Below are 27,235 nucleotides of genomic sequence, written 5' to 3'. Positions count from 1 at the left end.
TAGGTGGTATTTGATCGCCTCTGCGTTTTTCGTTTTAATACGCTATAAAAAAGTGACAATTTTGAGAAAAAACTGTATTTTTTACTTTTTGCTATTAAACATGCAGGGGTGTGGACATTTTTGAAAAACTGCTTGTCCAGGGACTAAATTCGTGTCCAAATCTACTTGTCCTGATAAAATGTTTTTTTTTAACCAAAACCGTATTTAAATCGGAGGTGCTTTATGGGGCTTTTAAAAATGAAAGAGGATTTATGGCGACTTAAACGTTTAATAATTTTTAACATTGCGCAGTTCATCTCCTCCTCCCCTCCCTGCCTGTCTCCAGCACCACACCACACCCAGGGACTAGCAGGGAGGAGAGAGACCTTTCAGTGTAATGAGCACCAATTGGCTGCTTGTCAGGAAAGGGGGGTGTTGGGCTTATCCTTTAACCCTTTTGCTGCCAGAGCCATTTTTGTTTTTTTGCACACGTTTAAAAAAATAATTTAAAGCCTGAAGATTACACATTACTCCAAAACATGATATTTTTTCTGAAACCAGAGACCCTAGAGAATAAAATAGCGGTAGTTCCAATTTTTTATATCACATGATACTATGACAAAGGTCTAGGAAACACAAAATTTCAGTAAAAAATCCACTTAAGTTAATTTTAGGGCACACAAAGCAATAACTTATCCAATTTTTTTGTAAAATATAAAAGATGAGGTTGCATCAAGTAAATAAATATTCAACATGTTAGACCTTAAATTTGTGCGTGCTTGTGAAATGGCAACAAACTTTGTACCCTATATTTTCTATAGGTGACGCTTTTAAAGCCTCTTATAGGTCATCCGTTTTGTGTTAAGGAGGAGGTCTAGTGCTAGAATTATTGCCCTCATTCTGGCATGCGTGGCGATATATAACATGTGTATTGCAATCGCCGTTTTCATTTGTTGGCGTCCCAGCGCGTGCCTTTAAGTTTGTGCGTGTGCATATGTTTGGGGGGTCTTGAAAAATCTGGGGGGGGGGTATATGCTTGGGTTACAAGCATACATTAAAAACATATATATACCTTTTTTTTACTTCTTTTTTTTTTTCTTCTTTCTGTCACATAGGGGACAAAAAGTCCCCTATGGGATGATTTTTCGGTGACAGGTTCTCTTTTTTGAGACATCCAGGGTCTAAAAGACCCTGCATGTCTCCCCTGTTTTCCTCTGACTGGCCGGGAATCTGTCAGCGGGGAACCAGAAGTGATGTCACATCACTTCCAGGTCAGGACAAGAAGGGGAGGGGAGCAGACGTGTCCTAATGTACTTGTCCCATGTGACAATCTACTTGTCCAGATAAAAAAAAAAAAATCAACCAAAACCGTATTTAAATTAGAGGTGATATTACGAATGTTTTAAAAACAAAAGGGGATTTATGGCGACTTAAACATTTTAATATTTTTAACATTGCGCTGTGTATCTCTTCCTCCCCTCACTGCCTGTTTCCAGCACCGCACTCGGGAACTAGCAGGGAACAGAGCGACACCATGCAGTGTAATGAGCACCGATTGGGTGCTTGTCAGGAAAGGGGAGTGTTGGGCTTATCCTTTATCCCTTTCGCTGCCAGAGCCGTTTTTTGCACAAGATTAAAAAAAATCATTTCAGGCCTGAAAAGTACACAAACCCCCAAACATGATATATTTTCTGAAATCAGAGACCCTAGAGAATAAAATAGTAGTAGTTCCAGTTTTTTTATGTCGCATGATATTACTGCAAACTTTTCTATAAAAAATACAACTTAGTTAATTTTAGAGCACAAAAAAGCAATAATTATCCTATTTTTTTGTAAAATATAAAAGATGAGGTTGCAACGAGTAAATAGCTATCCAACTTGTTAAACCCTAAATGTGCATGCGCTCGTGAAATGGCAGCTAGTTTCAGTACCCTATATTTTCTATAGGCTTTTAAAGCCCCTTCTAGGTCATCAGTGTAGTGTTATGATGGAGGTCTGGTGCTAGAATTATTGCTCTCATTCTGGCATGCACTGCGATATGTAACGTGTATCTCAATCAACGTTTTCATGCGTAGGCGCCCCAGTGTGCTTTTAAGTTTGAAAGTGGGGCGCCTTTCAGTTTTAAAGTGGGGCGTGCTTGGGTGTAACTTTCATTTTTTACAATTTAAAAAAAAACCACTTTTTTTTTACTTTTTTTTTTCATCACGTAAGAGACAGTGTCCCCCTATGAGATGATTTTTTTGGTGAGAGGTTCTCTTTATTGAGAAATCCAAGGTCTAAAAGACCCTGGATGTCTCCCTTCTGCTCCGCTGGGGCTTGCTCTTTTCCAGGGATTGTATTACAATCTCTCAACGGGGACCCGGAAGTGACAGCATAACGTCACTTCCGGGTCAGCACAAGAAATGGAGGGGAGCAGACTTGTCCACTCTTCTCCCTCCCCTCTAGCCGGCGGCGAGCCGGGCCTGCAGATGGGCAAGTGGAGGTCTAAAAGACCCTGAATGTTTCCCCTCTGCTTCCCTGAATGTAATGCACTGCATTACATTCTTTCCCAGCCTCAATTGCTGGGAATCTCTCAACGGGGACTCGGAAGTGACATCATAATGGCAGCTGCTGACAGTGAGCCGATCTCAGGCCCGCAGATATGCAAGCGGATCCTGGGAGACAGTGGGTGGGGGGAGCTTTACATGGGGGTGGAGAGGCAGGATAGGCCTCCATGAAGAGATGAGTTTTTTTAAATCACCTAAAGGAAGAGTAGGATATATTTAGACAGATTGAGGTAAGGCGTTCCAGAGGATGGGAGAGGCTATAGAACATTCCTGAAGGCAAGGGCATCCCGGGTGTGATTAGGGAGCAGAAGGTATTCCGAGGTGTGGGAGGAAGGGTTTGGGTCATATTTTGAGATGAGGTTGGTGATGTGGCTCAGGACAAAGTTGTGGATGGATTTGTAAGTTGTTTGTATTTTTAACTTTATTTGTTGAGCGAGCAGAAGCCAGCAGAGAGGAGTAGCGGACACTGAGTAGTTGTTAAGGTGTACAAGTCCAGAAGCCGCATTCATGATAGGCCAAAGGGGGGATGGCCTATGTAAAGGGAGGCCAACGAGGACGGAGTTATAGTAGTTAAGGTGGGATATAGTAAGGGAGTGAATAAGTATCTTGGCTGTGTAATTGGTTAAAAAGGGGCATTATTTGGATATGTTAGGTGAAGGGGTCAAGATTTAGAGAGGTTCGAGTCTCGGATTACACTTAGAACTCTGCTACGAGGGGAGGGACTGATAGTTGTGCTATGACTCTTGATGGAAAAGTCAGGGGAGGGAGGAAATATTATGAGTTCAGTTTTGAAAATGTTGAGTAATGCAACATTCATATGGATATGTCTGTCAGTAAATTGACACAATGAGGCTGAAAGGATGAGGAACAGTGACATAGATATGGGTGTCAGTATGGAGATGGTATTGGAAGCCACGGGAGGCTATCAACTGACCAAAGGAGGGGGTGTAGATAGAGAATAGAAAGAGGCCAATGACACAGTCTTGGGGGCCCTTAAGGAAAGATGAAGGAGAGAGAGAGTTGTGGGTGACACCGAAAGAACGCTTCAGTGGGTAGAAGGAGAGCCAGGAAATTGCAGAGTCTTGGATTTCAAGGAAGGCTTTGTTAGGAGGAATGGGTGGTCAACTGTATCAAAGGCAGCAGAAAGGTCTAAAAGTGATTATGGAGAAGTGGCTACTGGTTTTAGAAGGGCAGTTCCGTGGAGCGTTGTGGATGAAGCTGACTGCATCCATTAGGTACATTGTATAACCACTTCCTAATAGGCCATTGTATAATATGGATGTTAGGGGGAGCAGTTATTCTGATAGGCCTTGCTTGTTTACGTTTGTGTGCTTGCCCGCTGTCATTAGACAACATTATATTTGAAACCTGCATTAATTAACTTTTTTTTAATCTATAGTCTCCTTGTGATCCTGTCAGTGACATTCTTCCTGTCCTAGGGTGATTGCGCTTACTGACTGTACTTTATCTAGCAGCATTGTTAGGCCTGGAAGTGTATTAGGTCTACAGAACACCTCCTCTTCTCCTCATCTACATCACACAGGAGTAAATATTCTGTAATTCACCAAGGTGAACTGGACAGGAAGGTATCCTAAAGCAGAAAACACCTGAGGGCCCCCGAAAAAAGAATGTTTTGAGTTTATTTCTGCTTTAAAATCTGGTCACCAAGACAAATAGAGAACGTAAATCGCCCTAACTGGGTCACAGGCATCAATAAAATCTGACAGGGGTTCTATGTATCCGTATTCTATCTAAATGTAAAAAAAATGGCTCTGGCTTTAGATATACTTTAACGTTAAAGTAGAATTCCAGCCTAAACCTAGCTAGTCTTAAAAATGTCCCTTCCCCCCTCCTATCACAGTTTTAAAAAGATGTATATGTTTACCTATATTTAGCCTGCTGCAGTCCGATTTCTTGCTCTCAGCTGCCACGGAGAGGAGAGAGTGCTCGATGACTGTCCCAGCCTTCGTGAACGCTCCCTCCTTTCCTCTACAGCTGCAATAAGGGAGCTGGATGACGTCCACAAACCAGAGCAGGCTGAAAATAGGTAAGTGTACACTGATCAGCAATACCATTATGTCGACTAATAGGTAAAGTGAATAACATTGAATATTTTGTTACAATGGCATTTAAAAATGGATATGATATATTAGGCAGCAAGTAAACCTGTTGTCCCTGAAGTTGATGTATTGAAAGCAGACCATGCCCATTCTGACCTGTGTACACAGTCAAAACGCCTACAATGGGTATGTGAACATCAGAACTGACTTGGTCTGATAAATTCAAGAATGGCTTGAAGAACACAACAATAATTTCGAGGCATTTACTTGGCCTCCAAATTTTCCAAATCTCAATACAATTGAGCATCTGTGGGATGTACCTCGCAATTTACAGGACTTAGGATCTGGTGCTGATGGCTTAGTGCCAGATACTATAGCATACCTTCAAAGGCTTAGTGTAGGTTATGGAGGGTGGTCATAATATTACAGTGCATCCAGAAAGTATTCACAGCGCTTAACTTTTGCCACATTTTGTTTTATTACAGCCTTACTCCAAAATGCATTAAATTCATTTTATTCCTCAACATTCTACAAACAATACCCTATAACGACAACGTGAAAGAAGTTCGTTTTGAAATCTTTGCAATTTATTAACAATAAAAAACAAAAAAAACCACATATGTAAGTATTCACAGCCTTTGCTCAATACTTTGTTGAAGTACCTTTAGCACCAATTACAGCCTCAAGTCATTCTGAATATGATGCTACAAGCTTGGCACACCTATTTTTGGGCAATTTATCCCATTCTTCTTTGCAGTACCTCTCAAGCTCCATCAGGTTGGATGGGGAGCGTCGGTGCGCAGCCTTTTTTTCAGATCTCTCCGGAGATGTTCAAGTCTGGGCTCTGGCTGGGCCACTCCAGGACATTCACAGAGTTGGCCCGTAGCCACTCCTTTGTAATGTGGGCTGTGTGCTTAGGGTCGTTGTCCTGTTGAAATATGAACCGTTGCCCCAGTCTAAAGTCCAGAGCGCTCTGGAACAGGTTTTCATCAAGGATGTCTATGTACATTGCTGCATTCATCTTTCCTTCAATCCTGACTAGTCTCCCGGTTCTTGCCACTGAAAAACATCCCCACAGCATGATGCTGCTGCCACCATGCTTCACTGTAGGGATGGTATTGGCCAGGTGGTGAGCGGTGCCTGGTTTCCTCCAGACATGACGCTTGGCATTCAGGCCAAAGAGTTCAATCTTTGTTTCATCAGACTAGAGAGTTTTGTTTCTCATGGTCTAAGAGTCCCTCAGGTGCCTTTAGGCAAACTCCAGGCGGGCTGCCCTTTGCCTTTTACTGAGGAGTGGCTTCCGTCTGGCCAGTCTACCATACAGGCCTGATTGGTGGAGTGCTGCAGAGATGGTTGTTCTTCTGGAAGGTTCTCCTCGCTCCACAGAGAAACGCTGGAGCTCTTTCAGAGTGACCAGCGGGTGCTTGGTTACCTCCCTGGCTAAGGCCTATCTTCCTCGATTGCTCATTTTGGCCGGGCGGCCCTCTCTAGGAAGATTCCTGGTGGTTCCAAACTTCTTCCAGTTACGGATGATGGGGGCCACTGTGCTCATTGGGACCTTCAATGCTGCAGAAATATTTCTGTACACTTCCCCAGATCTGTGCCTTGATGTAATCCTGTCTCGGAGGTCTACGGACAATTCCTTGGAGTTCATGGCTTGGTTTGTGCTCTGACATGCACTGTTAACTGTGGGACCTTATATAGACAGGTTTATACCTTTCCTAATCATGTCCAATCAACTGAATTCCCACAGGTGGACTCCAGTCCAGTTGTGGAAACATCTCATGGATGATCAGTGGGAACAGGATGCACCAGAGCTCAATTTTGAGTGTCATGGCAAAGGCTGTGAATACTTCTGTATAATGTGTTTTTTTTTTTTTTTTTTTTATGTTTAATAAATTGCAAAGATTTCAAAACGAACTGCTTTAACATTGTCTTTATGGGGTGTTGTTTGTAGAATGTTGAGGAAAAAAATGAATTTAATCCATTTTGGAATAAGGCTGTAACATAACAAAATGTGGCAAAGATTAAGGGCTGTGAATACTTTCTAGATGCACTGTGTGACGGACGCAAGATCGCTGCCACCAATATGTGACGATCCCACGATCGCTGTCACTAATATGTGACGAGCGCGGCGTCAGACCCCAGCCCTTCTCATCAAACTCGAGACCAAAAGACTAGCCAATTTAAAACCACAATGTCACGTGCGTAACAATGCCACACCCAGCTGCACAACGATTTTCCAGCTAATTGGACCACAATCTATGTACTGGCAGCCTGAGCGATTGTTACTGGGTCAGATTAATTATGCAATTAACCCTTCACACTGCCACCACCTCCTTTTTGTACAGAGAAAGAGGAAACTCGGCAATATCAGCTATAACACTATAATAGTTGAGATAATCGTCTGGATAACACGGTCACCGCAGGCCGGTTATACAGAGGGTTAAACAAACACAGCGCTCTTTTTAGAGGCAGGAATTCGTAAATTGCAATTAAGAGCTATAGAAACAGTTCAACACTTTCAGAAGGAAAGATTTATTACTAAAAGGTCAAACGGGTGCAATAAAAATATTTACAGAAAAAAGATGTAACCAATATATATATATAAATATACAGAGAACAACAGCACAGAAAAAAGGTAACAGAAGGAGGTTAAAGGGTTAAAGTACTTGCAAATCAACCTTGGGTTTGCAGATCAAGTTTCAGAGCGAAAGGGTACGGGTCTCCCAAGGTGGTTCTGATGTTAAAATGGGAGACTTCTTCAACTTAACTTTCTTAGGCCTGACAACCCAATTTGTAGTTCCCTAGCAGGGGGTGTCTCTGAAGTCATGGACCAATACCCCGTTTAGGGTGGGAAGGTCTGGGCGTAGACTTAAACTAGAGCCAAAATCTCTTATAGTTCATACTTTGGCTCATAACTTTCCATATGCATAAGTGGCACTCCACCCGTGGGTAGATTATTATGCAGACACTTCTGAGGATTGATTAGATATGAATTATGAAATTCTATACTGCATGGTTCACGAGATCTACTTTTCTGCTTTCCTATGTATTCCAACCACGGAGAGTGACCTATCAAAATGTTCGTCTCCGCTTGGCCAATCTGACGATATGCCTGGTTTTTATGTAAGTCTCTCATATCCCAAGATAGGAGACATAGGGGAAAAATGGATTTTAAAAAGGTTAACTGGTTCAATGTCTTTTGAACTGCTGGGAAGGCTGTGTTATCTTTTTACGAGGTGTTAAATTGCACAGGTTCTTTGGGCACTTGTGGCTCCCTGCTGGGCTCTCGCCTGTGACACTTTTAATACACTCACACTGGCCAAAAGTCGCTGTGACTCTCAGAGAGGGAGGGGGGAGAATGAGGGGGAAATATGCTTGTCAGGATGGTTAACCCCTTTGCCAAGATGGAGGTTGAAGCCAAAATGGTTGAACTGCGTCCATGTCTGGGTGTACGCCTGCCACACACTGTGGGGTTTATTTACTAAAGCTGGAGAGTCCAAAATCAGACTCCCTTCTGCATAGAAACCAATCAGCTTCTAACCTCAGCTTGTTCAATGAAGCTTTGGCAATGAAACCTGGAAGCTGATTGGTTTCTATGCAGAAGGGAGTCTGATTTTGGACTCTCCAGCTTTAGTAAATAAACCCCTGTATGTCTGATCAGGGTATATACATATATTTTTTTTTTTTACACAGCTTAGCCAGCATAATTGTTAGGAGGGGGGAGGGAAGAATTTTGACTGTTTTATTTAGGCTGGAATTCTACTTCAAACTTTCTGTTGCCTAAGCATGCAAACAATATCGTCTTCATAATCTGTCATTTGTGTTCTGAGTTGTGGTTAGCAAGCAGCATGTTTTTTTTTTTTTTTTTTTTAATTCTTTAAGTCTTTCGTAATATACAAAAGATCACAAAGGAACAGTTGCTTTTGTTGTTTTACCTGTTTATTTCTTTAGGGCAGTGCAACCCAAGGCAGCAGCATCTGGATGCTATGGTTAAACTGTCTTTTTTTTTTTTTTCACCACTAAGCTGTGCAAAAAATGTTTTGGTGAGAACACTATAAGTGAATGGATCTAAGGGCTCACTCAAACGTGTAGCAAGGAGGTGGTAAAAGCAGGCAGTTGAGCTGTGGTTTTCTTTCTCCCTGTGATCACTCACTTGAACAGGAGCATGCAGCTGCTCAGGTCTGTACACAAGCTGTCAGTCACCTCTGTCATATTTGGCAGGCATTATTGCTACCAAATGCAACTAATTCAAGTTAATAGGGCCAAGGCGCAACCTCTCTGCAGCTCCTTTCAAATCGTGAGGTTGCAAAGTGGTGGTTTGGCTTTTTGAAGATTAAAAAAAGCGGTAAGGAGTGGACATATTACCTCCCAGCCACCTGTCCACTCTCTTAAATGAAGCAAAATATCTATATTTTAAGTCTGGATGCTTATCAGCATTAGGCTAATGTTTCCCGAGAAAAGAGTCCAATAACATGATGTCATTTATTGTTAGTTGTAAACAACAAGCACATACAAGAAAAAAAATAAAAACACTCACCCTTAAGAGAGCTAGTTTTCCAAGGCTGAGAGCTGCTCTCCAAGACTTCGACTGGGTGGGAATATTGGCATCAATGAACACAATACAGAAATGGGAATTCTTCAGAAAGACTATATGTGAACACACTGCAAATTATGTTCCCACAGGCAACAGGTTTAAAAGGCAAAAAAAAAAACCTATGTGGCTCACAGCCAAAGTTAAAAAAGCTATAAATAATAAGAGCTTTTATAAAATATAAAATGAAGGAATGTCACCATCATTTAAGCATTACAAAGAATGCAACAGAGTATGTAAAAAGGAAATCAAAGCCGCAATAATAGCAAACGATCGACAGATAGCAATACAAACCCCCAAAAATTCTTTGAATATATTAATAGTAAAAAGGTCAGCTCTGAGCTTGCAGGCCCTTTACAAAATAATCTAGAGTGGGTGACTGGAGACAAAGACAAGGCAAATGTATTAAATACCTTCTTCAGCTCTGTGTATACAAAGGCGCATGGGGGAGCTTTTGTCCGTATTGTGCATGATAACACAACTCCAAATGATCCACATTGGCTCACAATTGATAGGATCCAGAAATATTTAGACAGAATAGAGGTGAATAAAGCACCTGAACCAGATGGATAAACCTACGAGCCCTTAACAGCTTCCCACCTGGCCACTGTACATAAACAGCCAGTTGGGAGCTTCGTTGTTCTGAGTGGACGTTCCTTACCGTCCTTCAGAACATGGGCGCGCGTGCAGTCTCGTTGTGCCTGTGTCCCCTGGACACAGCGCAACGCCGCTCGGCAGAAGGGCTCTCTGATTGGCCCTTCTGATCATATGACGGCTGTGTCCACAGTGGCTTAGTGGTTAGCACGTCTGCCTTCCAGTAAAGGGGTCATGGGTTTGATTCCCGACCATGGCGCCTCCTTCATGGAGTTTACATGTTTTCCCTGTGCTTGTGTGGGTTTCCTCCGGTTGCTCCGGTTTCCTCCCACACTCCAAAGACATGCTGGTAGGTTAATTGGCTCCTGTCTAAATTGGCCCTAATATGTGTATGTATGAATGTGAGTTAGGGACCTTAGATTGTACAGCCCTTGAGGGCTAGGGACTGATGTGAATGTTCAATATATATATGTGTAAAGCGCTGTGTAAATTGACAGCGCTATATAAGTACCTGAAATAAGTAAAAAATAAAAATAATTCCATTGTCCTGGCGCTCCAGGGCCTACAAAAATTTGATAGGTAGTCAGGAAATGAGATTTGTAATTTATGCCTCTAGTACGCCTTTAGGTGCTTCTTGGATGTTGGGCCTCTCTATGTGGTCAGGCTGTGGAAAAGTCTTACACATGTGGTATCCCCATACTCAGGAGGAGTAGCAGAATGTATTTTGGGGTGTAATTTTTGGTATATACATGCTATGTGTTAAAAATATTTTATAAATGGACAACCTTGTGTAAAAAAAAAAAAAAAAATTTTCTTTCAACATTTTCTAAAAACTTGTGGAAATAAATGACTTGTTCAAAATACTCATTATGCCTTGTGGAATATACATTGGGGTGTTTGCTTTCTAAAATGGGGTCATTTTATGGGTTATTCTATTGTCCTGGTACTGCAGGGCCTTCAGAAATGTGATAGGTAGTCAGGAAATGAGATGTGTAATTTATGCCTACAGAACGCCTGTAGGTCCTACTTGGATGTTGGGCCTCTGTATGTGGCCAGCTGTGGAAAAGTCTAACACGTGTGGTATCCCCATACTCAGGAGGAGCAGCAGAATGTGTTTTGGGGTGAAGCTGCAAGTATGCATATAACAGTTGTGTGGAAAAAAAAAACAATTTTATTTCATTAATTTTCCAAAAAATTACAGGTTCAAAAAATTACCATGCATCTTACTAAATACCTTGGAAGTAATTATAGACCACCTGTGGTAGTGAGCTCTTGTTGATACATAACTTGGGGTTCCCCAGGGCGCGGAGTCTAATCCCCAACCTGCTTCTTTACCAGAGCCCCTGATGGTGGGGATGGACTTGCAGCAAGCTGGGTCCAGGTTGCGGCCCCCAGGTATGCCCAGCTGAGGATGAGGAGACCACTCGCGGGAGCAGAGTGTAATGGGACAAGACAAACGAAAACCGATAGGCAAGCCGAGGTTAGGACAGGCAGAAAGCAAGCAAGGTCAGGAACGAAGCCGGATTCGGTACACAAGCAGTCAATGTAGTTGACTCTGCAGAATCCTACACCCTTTGAGCGCCTGTGTATTCAGGGCCCACATCAAAAGGGCACAGTCTCCAATACATATAAGCTCCTGCTGGATGTCCCTCCCTTAACTATTGATACCCATCGCTATATGCGTAAGTGGTCCCAGTTTCGCCGCTTTGACATTGACTTGTTGCAGTGGAAGAAAATATGGGAGAACGCATCCAAATCCTCTGTGTGTAGTTTATAAGGAAAATGCTTACAAAATCATAATGTTGTGGTATCGAACCCCTGATGTGCTCCATTCTTGTAACTTGAGTGCTTCTCCTGCTTGCTGGCGCTGCGGGAGGGAAACCGGCTCCCTTTTTCACATTTTTTGGGATTGTAGGCTTATCACTCCCTTTTGGGAAGAGGTTTTGGCCTTATTACAACTGGTATTACATTCCTCTCTCCCTTTTGAGCCTCTTTATTTTTTATTGGGCCTGCCCTTTCCAGGTCTCTCTAGACCATCGAGGAGACTCTCTGTGCATATTTTGACGGCGGCCAGGAGAAGCATTCCAATGAGCTGGCTCTCCCCTACACCTCCCTCAATGTTGACATTATTTAAGATTATTGCAGATATCAGAAAAATGGAATATCTAACCGCTTCACATGCCGATTCTATAATCTCATTTGAAGCTGTGTGGAACCCGTGGGATGTTTACACCTCTGGTCAACCTGCTTGACTTGTGCGGACTTGATCATCCTTCCAATGCTGCCCTATTGTCATTGCATACTGTTATTTTTCTACCCATGTTACTAGCATCGATGATCCCTTTGTTTTTCTTTATCTTTATTTCTTTTTAAAATGTCATGTATGTATATACATGTGGAAAATTTAATAAAATGTTATTCATAAAAAAAGCAGTCAATGTAGGATTCAGGCAGTAGCAACACACAGGAGCTCTGATAACTAGGAAGTTGCTCAGGCACTGTGGCCTAGTCTGAGCATGTCTTTATATAGGCAGGCAAACAAGCAGGCGGGACAGGAAGTGATGGAAGGGAAGGAAATAAAACCCAGGGGACAGCAGACTAATCAGGAACAGGACTGCAGCATGGAGGTAATAACACAAACAAGAAACTGCAGGCTAACTTGTGACAGACTTGTTAGTTTAACTTCTACTATTGGGAAAGTACTGGAGAGTTTAATAAAAGACCACAGATAAGTTCGTTTCAAAAAAATATTTTAAGCAACAGCATGAATTCATGAAAGACTGAAGTTGTCAAACAAATCTGATTTCTTGTTATGAGGAGGTGAGCAAAACCTTGGACAGAGGGGTGGCGGTGGACGTGGTATACTTGGATTTTGCAAAAGTGTTTGACACAGTTCCCCACACACAGCTAATGTGTAAGGTAAAGTCTACAGGCTTGGAAAATCTGTATGTAAATGGATAGAAAACTGGCTAAAAGATAGGTTGCACATCCCTGTGAAATCAATCGCCCGAGACATGCAGTTCCGGGGACTGGGCAGGTTCTTTTTCCTTACATGTAGCCCTGCTGCAGGCAAGCAGCAGGGCTTGCTTAAGAAAAGCGATCCGTAAACACGGGGGTGGACAGGCTGAAGCTGTGCACACGGTGTCTGTGACACTCATTCAGACAGCACACTGCCCCCACACTGGGAGCTCTGGTAGATCAATAAGCTTAATAATGGCATGCAATGCCAAGCTGCGGTTTCTAAAGAGCAAAATCCTCTCTTGTAATAAAAGAGGTATAGACTCCAGAAAGAAAGATATAATTTTACCCCTGTACAAATCATTAGTAAGACCTCATCTGGAATATGCAGTTCAGTTTTGGGCACCAATTCACAAAAAGAATATCTGGGAACTGGAAAAAGTGCAGAGAAGGGCAACCAAACTGATAAGAGGCATGGAGGAGCTCAGCTATGAGGAAAGCGTAAAGGAATTTAATTTATTCTCTCTTTAGAAGAGGAGATTAAGGGGGGATATGATCAACATGTATAAATACATCAGTAGTTCATATAGTGAACTCGGTGTAGAGTTATTCACCCTGAGGTTATCACAGAGCACAAGGGGACACTCTTTATGTCTGGAGGAAAGAAATGTAATCTCCAAATATGGAAGGTTTTCTTCACAGTAAGAGCTGTGAAAATGTGGAATAGATTTCCTCAAGAGTTGGTTCTGGCCAGCTCAGTGGATTGCTTTAAAAAAAGGCCTGGATTCTTTCTTAGATACACAGAATATAACTGGATACTAACATTTATAGGTAAAGTTGATCCAGGGAATATCCGATTGCCTCTTGGGGGATCAGCAAGGATTTTTTTCCTCTGCAGGAGCAAATTGTATCATTCTTTGCTGGGTTTTTTTTTTGCCTTCCTCCGGATCAACTGTGGGTATAGGATTATAATTTTTTTTTTTTTTCTAATGATTGAACTGAATGGACTTTTGTCTTTTTTCAGCTAGACTAACTATGTAAACGGCACATGTTGCCATTGTCACAAGCCAAGAAGCTGAAGGGCTTTTCTCTGCCTTTAGATTAATTTATTAGCGTATAGACATCTTCTAGAATACCATGCTGTAGATCTTTATGAAATTCAGCAGAACTGGCCACATGTCACCAATTTTTAGCCTGTATTTGGTAATTCCCCATTTTTTTTTTCACTTAAGTGTCCCTTGGTAGCCGTTTTCCATATAGTACACTAATCTCATAACTCTGCTAGTTTTGTTTACTTTTTAAAGTAAACCCTATAAACCTTCACAAGAATAAATAAAATTAGGCCACCCTGCATTTTTAGGTCATAATGTACTAATATGCACCGCATACTGGCACATTATGAAAGACTTACCCTCACACAGAGCTTTCTAGCTCAGTGCTGTCACGGCTCGCATCCCAGGCTTCCATCTTCACTCAGTCTTCCTTCTGGGTTCATGGGCCCCAGCTCTTTGAATGGCCTGGGCCATGATGACGTCACTGCTGCGCATGCGCGTGGAAGCCACGGCATGATGCGCTGCATTCTATATCATACTGTATGCCATGAACACTGAGCGTCACTGTGCATGCGCTGGTGGCATCAGTGACTGTTGCTGATGTTAATATCTCAGAAATTTACACATGAGAAATTCATTGTGCCTACAGGTAAGCCAGATTGTAAGCTTACCTGTAGGTACAGCGTAACAAAATAGCGTTTACTACTGCTTTAGGCTCCCCAGCCATGAGAACGACTGCTGTGACTCCACTAGTCATATCTGCTCCAGTTAACTGTGTTCTGCTCTCCTACAGGAAGCCTGTTTCTTATAGGGGCATAGTATTCTCTCGGGAGGGAGTAAACAGCATAGTCTGCAGAGAGAACGTGGGCAGTCAGTGTCACAGACAGCAAGAGGAAGAGCTCCCAAAAGTGACAATGATGCTCCCTGCATCTTATCAACTGTCAGGGATCGGTGTCCCTGCCGCGATGCGCCGGGTGGCCCATGCGCAGGACACCGATGCGTCCTAACCAGCGAGCAGTGGGACCTGGGCGAACGCGATGTCCGCGCATGCGCACTCGCGATCGCACGCCTGGAACCAATGACAGCGCAGGGCGGGCTATTTAAACGGGACTAGAGGTATGTCAAATTGCCATTTGCTCTTTTCTGCTCTGTTCCTGATACCTGATCCTGTGTTACTCCGTTGCCGACCTCTGCATTGTACCTGACCCTGGTGATTGTATCCTGCTTAACCCTTGGCTTGCCTGACCATCCTTCTGCCTGACCCTCTGTACCGCGCTGTCTGCTAGTTACTGAACCCGGCTTGTGACCCCGACCATTCTCTACCTTCTCCTCCGGTACCTCGCTGCCCGCACGTTGCTGACCTGGCCTGCCCGACTACGCTTCCAGCCACCCAGACGATCCATCCATCCATCCCGCAGGGATCGTTCCTGGTTACCAGGTCTGCCAGCCTCTTCACATCAGACTCCTTACCCCGCACTCCTCTGACGGTGCTCTCTACCATTGTGGGACGTACTCAGGGGTCGCGACCTGGTCTCAGTCTGCTCCTAGTCGATCCCCACCATCGGGGGCCCTGGTGAATAAGCAGATTGGGACTTAGACCCCGCGCCCTGAGGAACTCCGTACTGTGGACCGATAGAGACGCCACCATGCGGATCGGCAAATGGCCAGATGTCGGAGCCTGGAAGAGGATCATCCCCTTTGGAGGACATCTGCCAGCACCTGGCGGCACTAACCCAGGCAGTAAAGACGCTGCAGGAGGGTTATACCCACTTGGAGGGACAGATCCAGACATTGACTACGTCCACCCTTGCACCCCAAGATTCGGGTCCCTCCTCGTCCTGCCGGAGCCGCGGCCTCTATACCCGTACCAGAACCCCAGGTACCCACACTGGAGTGGTTCAATGGGAACCGCACCAAGTTCAGGGCTTTCCGTAATGCCTGCCAACTTTACTTCAGTCTGCAGCCGCGGACATTTTCCACAGAATCGGTGAAGGTGGGGTTCATCATTTCATTGCTACAGGACGAACCCCAGGCCTGGGCCCACCGGCTATTGGAGACCCATCAACCACAGCTGGAGTTGGTTTCAACCTTCTTTGAAGCAATGGCACTCCTTTACGATGACCCACAGCGAACAGCCTCGGCCGAATCGGCCCTACAAACACTCAGACAGGGTCGTAGGGCGGCTGAGGAGTATGTGGCAGAGTTCAGGCACTGGATGGAAGATACGCAGTGGAATGACGCGGCCCTGCGCCATCAGTTCCGCATAGATTTGTCTGAGCCTTTGAAAGACAAACTAGCCAGGGTAGGCATACCAGCCACATTAGAAGACCTCATCACTCTGGCCATCCAGATTGACCGGCGGTTGCGGGAACACAGAATGGAAAGGTCTGGCCAGAGTCAGAGGCCTACATGGGTGTTGCCCCGTGTTCCAGTGCAGACCACCTTGCCTAGTGGGAACCGCTACCCGGAGACAGTAGACGCACCTGAACCTATGCAAGTGGGGTTAACTCCCTCATTAACGCCCGAGGAACGCCAGAGACGCCAATTCCACAATCTATGCCTGTACTGTGGGGAAGCGGGCCACATGGTACGTTCCTGACCAGCAAAATTGGGTAAGTGTACATCTGTGTTTTCTGCCACATCTTCCACTGACATTAATAGTTCTAGTTACTTAGCAGTACCTGTCTTGTTCCAGCTTCCCGGGAGGACCGTATCAGCAACAGCAATCATTGATTCCGGGGCCTGTAGCTGCTTTATTGATCTAGGGTCTCCAGCATAGTATCAGATTCCCCTACAAACCAAGGAATGTGGATTGAACATCTTCCTGGCTGACGGGTCCTGAATTAAATCGGGAGTGGTAGACCAGGAGACCCCACCTCTCTGTGTTACAGTGGCAGGGCATCACCAAGCGTTCCTTCGTTTGGATGCCATCGCATCCCCTTTGTTTCCAATTATTCTGGGGCTTCCTTGGCTGTCGGCACACGACCCCCAGATTAATTGGAGAACCGGGTCCCTCCAATTCAGCTCCCCATACTGTCAGGAGAACTGCGCTCTCCCGACACCTTTGACTCCATGCTCCCTGTTAAGCTTAGACACTGACGCAGAATTGATGCAACTCATCCCCCCGGCCTACCACAACTTTCTAGACGTGTTTAACAAAAGAGGTGCGGACAACCTTCCCCCACATAGGCCCTATGACTGTCCGATTGCACTGCTCCCAGGATCCGAGTTACCCTTCGGGCAAATTTTTCCCTTATCAGAAAGAGAATTGGGGGTGCTCAAAGATTATATTGAGGAGAATCTTCAGAAAGGGTTCATCCGTCCCTCCACGTCCCCGGCTGGGGCGGGAATTTTCTTCATTGAGAAGGACAAATCCCTGACACCCTGCGTGGACTACAGGGAACTCAATAAAATCACGATAAAGAACCGCTACCCACTGCCCTTGGTACCAGAATTGTTTCAGAGGCTCAGGACAGCATCCATTTTTACAAAGTTTGATCTAAGGGGGGCCTATAATTTGGTCCGCATTCGGGAGGGAGACGAGTGGAAAACTGCCTTCCGGACGAGGTTCGGACATTTCGAATATCTGGTAATGCCTTTCGGTCTGTGTAATGCCCCAGCAACCTTTCAGCATTTCATTAATGATGTGTTCCGAGACTTTCTGGACATCTATCTAGATTTTCTCTGCGTCCCTGGAAGAGCACAGGGGCCACGTTAGAAAAGTGCTAGAACGGCTCCGTCTACATGGGCTATATGCAAAGGCAGAAAAGTGTAGCTTTGAGCAACGCAGCATTTCCTTCTTGGGGCTATTTTCCACTACTGGGGTCGCCATGGACCCCCAAAAGATCTCTGTGATTCTGGAGTGGCTGGTGCCGGTGGACAAGAAGGGTGTGCAGCGATTCATTGGCTTTGCCAGTTTCTACAGAAAGTTTATCAAGGGCTTCTCCAGCCTTGTGTTCCCCATCACCCAACTCACCAAACAAGGAGTGCGTTTTCGGTGGACACCTGAGGCACAGCCTTCGAATCCTTGAAGAGGCTGTCCACCGAAGCCCCCATATTGAGCCATCCGGACTCTTCATTACCCTACATTCTAGAGGTGGATGCATCTGAAAACGCAGTAGGAGCGTTCCCAGAGGAAGGGCGTCAAGGAATTGATGCACCCCGTGGCATTTTTCTCCAGAAAACTGTCGTCTGTGGAGAGGAACTATGATATTGGAGACTGGGAACTTCTGGCCATCAAGGCAGCGTTAGAGGAATGGAGGTACCTACTGGAGGGGGCCCTGCATCCAATTCTAATCTTCACGGACCATAAGAATTTTGAGTACCTGAGGATGGCGAAACGCTTGAGACCACGTCAGGCTAGGTGGGCACTCTTTTTCTCTAGATTTGTGTTCCACATAACATATAGGCCTGGATCAAAGAACACAAAACCTGACGCACTCTCGCGTATGTTTGAAAACCCTGAGGAACCCCACAAACCAGACACCATCCTGTCTTCTGGGAATTTCCTCACGTTACAGACCGAGCTACGGTCCCAAATACAGGCTGCATCCATCGGAATGCCGAGCCCACCAGGAGTATCTCTACAGAATAAGGAAGGACTTTGGTGGAAGGAGGGACGGATCATGGTGCCCGAAGAGTCCATAAACCGCAGTTTTGGGTCACTGTCATGATCATCCCCTGGCTGGTCACTTTGGGGTACGGAAGACATTGGAACTGCTGCAACGTACGTTCTGGTGGCCCAGCATGACTAAGGATTGTGAAGCGTATGTAAAAACCTGTGCGGTTTGCCAGAGAAACAAGCCTTCCAGAAGCAAGGCCTGGGGTCTGCTACGACCTTTACCCATACAGTGGGGATCAAAAGTTTGGGCACCCCAGCTAAAAATTTGTATTAATGTGCATAAAGAAGCCAAGGAAAGATGGAAAAATCTCCAAAAGGCATCAAATTACAGATTAGACATTCTTATAATATGTCAACAAAAGTTAGAATTTATTTCCATCATTTACACTTTCAAAATAACAGAAAACAAAAATATGGCGTCTGCAAAAGTTTGGGCACCCTGCAGAATTTATAGCATGCACTGCCCCCTTTGCCAAGCTGAGACCTGCCAGTGTCATGGATTGTTCTCAATGATCATCTGGGAAGACCAGGTTATGTCAATCTCAAAGGTTTTAAATGCCCAGACTCCTCTGACCTTGCCCCAACAATCAGCACCATGTGTTCTTCTAAGCAGTTGTCTAGAAAACTGAAACTGAAAATAATTGACGCTCACAAAGCTGGAGAAGGCTATAAGAAGACAGCAAAGCATTTTCAGATGTCAATATCCTCTGTTCGGAATGTAATTAAGAAATGGCAGTCATCAGGAACAGTGGAAGTTAAAGCAAGATCTGGAAGACCAAGAAAAATATCAGACAGAACAGCTCGCAGGATTGTGAGAAAAACAATTCAAAACCCACGTTTGACTGCACGATCCCTCCAAAAAGATCTGGCTGACACTGGAGTTGTGGTACACTATTCCACTATAAAGAGATACTTGTACAAATATGGTCTTCATGGAAGAGTCATCAGAAGAAAACCTCTTCTATGTCCTCACTACAAAAATCATCATTTGAACTTTGCAAATGAACATATAGACAAGCCTGATGCATTTTGGAAACAAGTTCTGTGGACCGATGAGGTTAAAATTGAACTTTTTGGCTGGAATGAACAAAGGTACGTTTGGAGAAGAAGGGGCACAGAATTTAATGAAAAGAACCTCTGTCCAACTGTTAAGCATGGGGTTGGATCAATCATGCTTTGGGGTTGTGTTGCAGCCAGTGGCACAGGGAACATCTCACGAGTAGAAGGAAAAATGGATTCAATAAAATTTCAGCAAATTTTGGATGGTAACTTGATGCCATCTGTGAAAAAGCTGAAGTTAAAGAGAGGATGGCTTCTGCAAATGGATAATGATCCTAAACACACCTCAAAATCCACGGGGGATTACATCAAGAGGCGTAAACTTAAGGTTTTGCCATGGCCTTCACAATCTCCTGACCTCAACATAATTGAAAATCTATGGATAGACCTTAAAAGAGCAGTGCGTGACAGACAGCTCAGAAATCTCAAAGAACTGGAAGACTTTTGTAAGGAAGAATGGGCAAAGATACCTCAAACAAGAATTGAAAGACTCTTGGCTGGCTACAAAAAGCGTTTACAAGCTGTGATACTTGCCAAAGGGGGCAGTACAAGATATTAACTCTGCAGGGTGCCCAAACTTTTGCAGACGCCATTTTTTTGTTTTCTGTTATTTTGAAAGTGTAAATGATGGAAATAAAATCTAACTTTTGTTGACATATTATAAGAATGTCTAATCTGTAATTTGATGCCTTTTGGAGATTTTTCCATCTTTCCTTGGCTTCTTTATGCACATTAATACAAATTTTTAGCTGGGGTGCCCAAACTTTCAATCCCCACTGTACCTAAGAGACCATGGGAGATGATCTCCATCGATTTCATTGTGGAGCTCCCACCATCCCAAGACCATACCGCCATTTTTGTGGTGGTGGACCGCCTGTCTAAAATGGCCCATTTCCTGCCTCTGAAGAATACACCATCAGCCACCGAGACAGCACAAGTTTTCGTAAAAGAAGTAGTAAGACTTCATGGAGTCCCGAAGGACATCGTCTCAGATAGAGGGGTTCAGTTTACCTCTAATTTCTGTGCGAGACTCTGGGAATCAAACTGTCATTATCATTGGCATACCACCCACAGACCAACGGGCAGACGGAACATACAAACCAGACCCTGGAGCAGTATCTCCGATGTTACACTTCGTTCCTCCAGGATGACTGGCTGACTCTCTTACCGCAGGCCGAATTCGCTTATAACAATGCGAGCCACTCCGCTACTCAGCAATCTCCGTTCTTTGCCAACTACGGATTCCACCCTACATTTCTACCTGACACAATTCCAGAGAGTCCAGTACCGGCTACACAAGATATGTTACAATTCTTTTCAGCAAATAATAAGGTGCTACAGGAGGCAATCACAATAGCTCAGAAAGATAGTAAGAGGGCCTTCGATAAAAGGAGAGGCGAACTTGTTCTGCACCCGGGGGACCAGGTCTGGCTGGCCACAACAAATTTGAAAATGTCTTGCCCATCAAGGAAATTAGGACCAAAATTCATGGGTCCATTTAACCTCTTGCCGACCGCGCATAGCCGAATGACGGCTTCACTGCGGCCGGCCAGTTCTGAGTGGACGTCATATGACGTCCTCCCAGAACGCGCTTTCCTGCGCGCCCCAGGGGGCGCGCACCCGGCGATCTCCGTGATCGCTGTGTCCTACGGACACAGCTGATCACGTGATGTGGTGAAAGGCCGATCCCACCGGCCTTTTACCACGTGATCAGCGGTGTCCAATGACACGCTGATCACAGGGAAATGCAAGTGCCGGTTCTCGGCTGCACTTTCCTCACGCTGTCAGATCGTGAGGAAAGTACTGCCGAGAACCGGCAGTTGTCAGAGCGGGGATCGGCACCGATCATCAGGGCACTGATGATCAGTGCCCTGATGATCGGTGCCCAGCAGTGACACCCGCAAGTTCCGCCCAGCAGTGCGCCCACTAGCCCCGCTCACCCGTTCCCAGCAGTGCCCCCACCTGTGCCCAGCAGTGCCCCCACCTGTGCCCAGCAGTGCCCCCACCTGTGCCACTCTGCAGTGCCACCTACATTTGCCCAGCAGTGCCACCCACCTGTGCCCACCCACCTGTGCCCACCAGTGCCACCCACCTGTGCCCACCCACCAGTGCCACCCACCAGTGCAGCCCAGCAGTGCTGCCAGTCAGTGCCACCAGTCAGTGCCCAGGGGTTGTGCCAGTCAGTGCCGCCAGTCAGTGCCCAGAAGTGATGCCAGTCAGTGCCGTCTATCAGTACCCATCATCAGTGTCACCTATCAGTGCCGCCTATCAGTGCTGCATATCAGTGCCGCCTATCCGTGACCCCTAATTAGTGCTGTCTATCAGTGCCGCCTATCCGTGCCACCTCATTAGTACTGCCTATCAGTGCCCTTTAGTGCTGCCTATCAGTGCCCATCAGTGCCGCCTCATCAACGCAAATCAGTGAAGGAGAAAAAATACCTGTTTGAAAAATTTTATAAAAGAAACAAACTTTTTTTTTTTTTTTCAAATTTTTTGCACTTTTTTTAATTTATAGCGCAAAAAGTAAAGCGCCCAGTGGCGATTAAATACCACCAAAAGAAAGCTCTATTTGTGAGAAAAAAATGATCAAAATTTCATATGGGTACAATGTTGCATGACCGCGCAATTGTCAATCAAAGTGCGGCAGCGCTGAAAGCTGAAAATTGGCCTGGTAAGGAAGGGGGTATAAGTGCCTGGTAGGCAAGTGGTTAAGGTGAGACGGAAAATCAACAAGGTGGCATATGAACTTGTACTCCCTGAATCCTTCAAAATACACCCAGTGTTTCATGTGTCCTTGTTGAAGCCTGTGGCACCGGATCCATTCCCGAACCGGAGATCTAGACCTCCGGAGGCCATAAACATTGATGGGGAGGAGGAATTTGAGGTGGAAACAATTTTAGATTGCAGGAAAAGGAGAGGCCAGACCCAATTCCTTATTAAATGGAAAGGTTATGGCCCGGAGGAGAACTCGTGGGAACCAGCCCAGAACGTTCATGCCCCTAGACTGATTCAGGAGTTTTTTCGTAATCACCCACACAGGAGAAGACAGTTGGGCATCCGGCGGCTGCCCATAGGGGGGGGGGCAATGTCAGGGATCAGTGTCCCTGCCGCGATGCGCAGGACACCGATGCGTCCTAACCAGCGAGCAGCGGGACCTGTGCAATCACGATGGCCGCGCATGCGCACTCGCGATCGCGGATGCGCGCCTGGCACCAATGACAGCGCAGGGCGGGTTTTTTAAACGGGTGTAAAGGTATGTCAAATTGCCGTTTGGTCTTTTGTGCTCTGTTCCTGATACCTGATCCTGTGTTACTCCGTTGCCGATCTCTGCATTGTACCTGACCCTGGTGATTGTATCCTGCTTAACCCTTGGCTTGCCTGACCATCCTTCTGCCTGACCCTCTGTACTGCGCTGTCCGCTAGTTACTGAACCCGGCTTGTGACCCCAACGATTCTCTACCTTCTCCTCCGGTACCTCGCTGCCCGCACGTTGCTGACCTGGCCTGCCCGACTACGCTTCCATCCACCCAGACGATCCATCCATCCATCCATCCCGCAGGGATCGTTCCTGGTTACCAGGTCTGCCAGCCTCTTCACATCAGACTCCTTACCCCGCACTCCTCTGACGGTGCTCTCTACCATTGTGGGAAGGGGTCGTGACCTGGTCTCAGTCTGCTCCAAATCCATCACCACCATCAGTGGCCCTGGTGAATAAGCAGATTGGGACTTAGACTCCGCGCCCTGAGGAACTCCGTACTGTGCACCGATAGAGACGCCGCCAGGCGGATCGTGACAGCAACCAATGATGACCAACACTTGCAGGGACCATGCGATAAACCCGATAAAACATTTTTTTACCTTATTGCAGCAAATGCATTAAGGTAAAAATGTTTAGGTTTTGCTACCAATTTCAACACGTACATATATCGACCATACTTACAGTTGTGCTTAAAAGTTTGCATTCCCTGGAAGAAATTGTGACATTTTGACATTGATACTGAGAATATGACTGATCAAGCCAAAAAATGTCTTTTATTTACGGATAGTGATCATATGAAGCCATTTATTATCACATAGTTGTTTGGCTCCTTTTTTAAATCATAATGATAACAGAAATTACCCAACTGGCCCTGATCAAAATTGTACATATCCTGGAATGTTTGGCCTTGGTACAGACACACAAGGTGACACAAGCAGGTTATAATGGCAATTAAAGGATAATTGCCCACATCTGTGGCTTTTTGAATTGCAGTTAGTGTCTGAATAAATAGTCATTGAAGTTGTTGGCTCTCACGTGGATGCAGTGAGCAGACTAGACACTGAACCATGGGGAGCTGAAAAGAACTTCCAAAAGACCTGCAAAACAAGGTAATAGAACTTTATAAAGGCAGAAAGGGATATAAAAAGATATTCAAAATCTTGAATATGCTAGTCAGTACTGTTCAGTCACTTAATAAAAAGTGGAACATTCGGGGATCTCTTGACACCAAGCTAAGGTCAGGTAAACCAAGAAAGATTTCAGCCACAACTTCTAGAAGAATTGTTCTGGATACAAAGATAAACCCTCAGGTAACCTCAGGAGAAATACAGGCTACTGTTTGGAAAAAGATGATGTGGCTGTTTCAAGGAGCACAATATGATTCTTGAACAAAAATGAGCTGCATGGTTAAGTTACCAGAAAGGAACCTTTACTGCACCAATGCCACAGAAAAGCCTGGTTACAATATACCTGAGAATACCTTGACACGCCTCACGGATTCTGGCATACTGTAATCTGGAGTGACAAGACCAAAATGGAGCTTTATGGTCACAACCATAAGCACTTTGAAGAGGGGTCAACAAGGCCTATAACGACAAGAATACTATTACTACTGTGAAGCAGGGTGGTGACTCACTGATGTTTTGGGGGGTGAGCTCTAAAGGCACATAGAATTTTGTGAAAATTGATGGCACAATGAATGCAGCATGTTATTAGAAAATACTGGCAGACAGTTTGCATTCTTCTGCACGAAAGCGGTGCATGGGATGCTCTTGGACTTTCCAGCACAACAATGACCCTAAGCACAAGGCCATGTTGCCCCTCCAGTGGTTACAGCAGAAAAAGGTGAAGGTTTTGGTGTGGCTATCACAGTCTCCTGTGGCTATCATCCAGCCACTCTGGGGAGATCTCAAACGTGCGATTTATGCAAAACGACCAAAGACTTTGCATGACCCAGAGGCATTTTGTCAAATTGAATGGGCAGCTATACCACCTGTAAGAATTTAGGGCCTAATAGACAACTATTACAAAAGACTGTATGTTGTCATTAATGTTAAAGGGGGCAACAGACAGTATTAACAACTAAGGGTATGTGGACTTTTGAGCAGGGGTAATTTCATTTGTTTACTAGATTCCATGTTTTGATTTATGATTGTGCCATTCTGTTGTGACCTACAGTTAATTATGAATCCCATAAGAAATAAAAGAAATGTGTTTTGCCTGCTCACTCATAATTTCTTTAAAACTGGTACATTCTGTATATCATCAGTCCTCCAAGAATATGCAAACTTTTTAGCACAACTGTGCATAGGAGTTGATTTACTAAAACTGGAGAGTGCAAAATCTGGTGCAGATGTGCATGGTAGCCAATCAGCTTCAAACTTCAGCTTGTTCAATTAAGCTTTGACAAATTACCTGGAAGCAGATTGATTTCTGTGCTCAGCTGCACTAGATTTTGCACTCTCCAGTTTTAGTAAATCAACCACATAGTATTTAGGAGATCATTCATTGTGATTGTGAGGGTGGTGGGAAATAAGAGGAGAAAGTAAGCCAAGTAAATTCCTAAGCATTATGACCTTGTAGAGGCCAACAGTGACAAACGCAGTCATATATTACCTGTACCAAAGACCAAATGGCTCAAAGGCAACTAAGAAGAATAATACAGTGTAAAATAAAGAACAGTAAATATACTGATAACTCCCATGATCAATAAATTGATCTCAGTTATGCTTCAAGCAGTGCATTGTGTCAAGATATTTCTTATAGTCATTAAGGTGTACTCTGCTGTAGTTAATAATCTTTTATTGGGGTGCACCGAAATTTAGTGGCTGAAACACCCCCATCGGTCATCGGCCGATATGAAAGAATGGACCGATACAGGTGCCGAAAAAAAAACCTGCCCCTTCGCCGCCATTGTTCAGTAGTTCTCAGCCTTACCTGAGAAACCATCAAACAATCCCGGCACTGGGCATAGAGATTAGTGAAGGAAAGATGGCCTCTACGCATCTCTATGCCCTTGGAGGACCGTACCGATATCACTTCCGGTTCTGGTGCCTTGTAAACAAGGCTTTTTTTTTTTTTAAAGCACTAGATCAATGCTTTTTTTGGTCTAATGCTTTACATTTTATCTCTTCATAAAGAGGACCTGTCACTAATTATTTCTTTCACAAGGGATGCATGCATTCCTTGTGATAGGAATAAAAGTGATTACAATTTTTTTTAAAGGGAAAGTGCAAAAAAACCCATTAAATATGTATGTAAATGATGTTCAAACCACAAACGTGAAGTATCGCCACGAACGTCGAAGCAAGAGCAATAATTCTAGCACTGGACCTCCTCTGTAATGTTACACTGCTAACCTGTAGAAATTTTTAAAACCTCACCCATGGATGCCATTCCACGAGCGTGCACAATTTTAAAACGTGACATGTTGGGTATCTATTTACTCGCCATAATATTCTCTTTCATGTTTAATAAAAATTGGGGGTATATATAGTGTTTTTTTTTTTTTTGTTTTTTCAATCAGTATTTTTTTCCAAAAAATATATATTTATGATTAAAAACTGCGCATTTTGGTTTTGGGCCAAGCGCATTTTGAATTTTAATTTCGGTGCACCACTAATCTTTTATATTTAAAAAATGTATACAGTTCTGTGTGACACCCCTTTATCATAATGATTAGTACAATTGACAGGAAGAAAGATAGTATTTCTTTGTGTGAGAAGGTCTTGTTAATGAAAGGTCATCTTTGCAAAAACCTTTTGGTCTGATGGTTTTTGGTGTCATCATAACTCATGGATCGTTTTCCAGATAGAGCAAGTCTATCAGTTCGTTTTGAACTTTAAGAAGAGCTGGTAGATCTGGGGATAGCTATTCCCTCAGGATACTCATTCTAGTCATGCGGAGGCAAATGTGTACCCATTCACTGTGTGTTGGCGGAAACTGTGTGGTTCAGGATGTCTAAATAAAATGATTAGTGGATTCATGGCTACACCGTAGCCCCAGGTCATTGAGATATAGTCAACCATATGTTTCCAGAATGGCTGTATGTGAGCACAGTATCAAAAACAATGTGCCAAAGAGGTTCACCACATTTTGGACAGGAGTTTGTTTCTAAATTGAGACTATGATTTTGGATTAACATGTAGGCTCTATTTGCTATTTTATATTGGGTTTCTCTTCATATTTCATTAACTATGACTTCACACACAGTTTGATAACCTTTAAACTGGAAGTCTGGGCTTGTACTATCTATGCTTAGACCTGCTCCCATCCCCATTCTAGACCCTATACTAAATATCCTATAAAGGTAAGAAGTCTATACTTACCCTATCTAAGGGTGCTTTGATCCGGTCACGTAATCTTACTTGTGGCCAGCTTCAGGGAAGAGGAGAAAGCAGCAACAACAACAGCTGAAATGCCTGGGCGGAAATACAAAACAAAAATGGTGTTTTGCTACCCCGGAGTTTCTATGACTTCATACATACATACAAATCATAATAAACAGTGT

The 27,235-nt window shown here is 44.4% G+C and overlaps 1 protein-coding gene across 1 annotated transcript in view; it reads left to right on the top strand.

Annotated features, from left to right (window-relative positions):
• Positions 1-27,235, top strand: part of UBE2G2 (ubiquitin conjugating enzyme E2 G2) — a 103,286-nt gene that overhangs the window by 548 nt on the left and 75,503 nt on the right. The window lies entirely within an intron of this gene.

The sequence above is a fragment of the Staurois parvus genome, unplaced genomic scaffold (genome assembly GCF_062004578.1).
Source record: "Staurois parvus isolate SC_StPar_1 unplaced genomic scaffold, SC_StPar_1.0 ptg000011l, whole genome shotgun sequence".
In the NCBI taxonomy this organism is placed as follows: domain Eukaryota; kingdom Metazoa; phylum Chordata; class Amphibia; order Anura; family Ranidae; genus Staurois; species Staurois parvus.
This window is presented reverse-complemented; position numbering and strand designations above follow the sequence as displayed.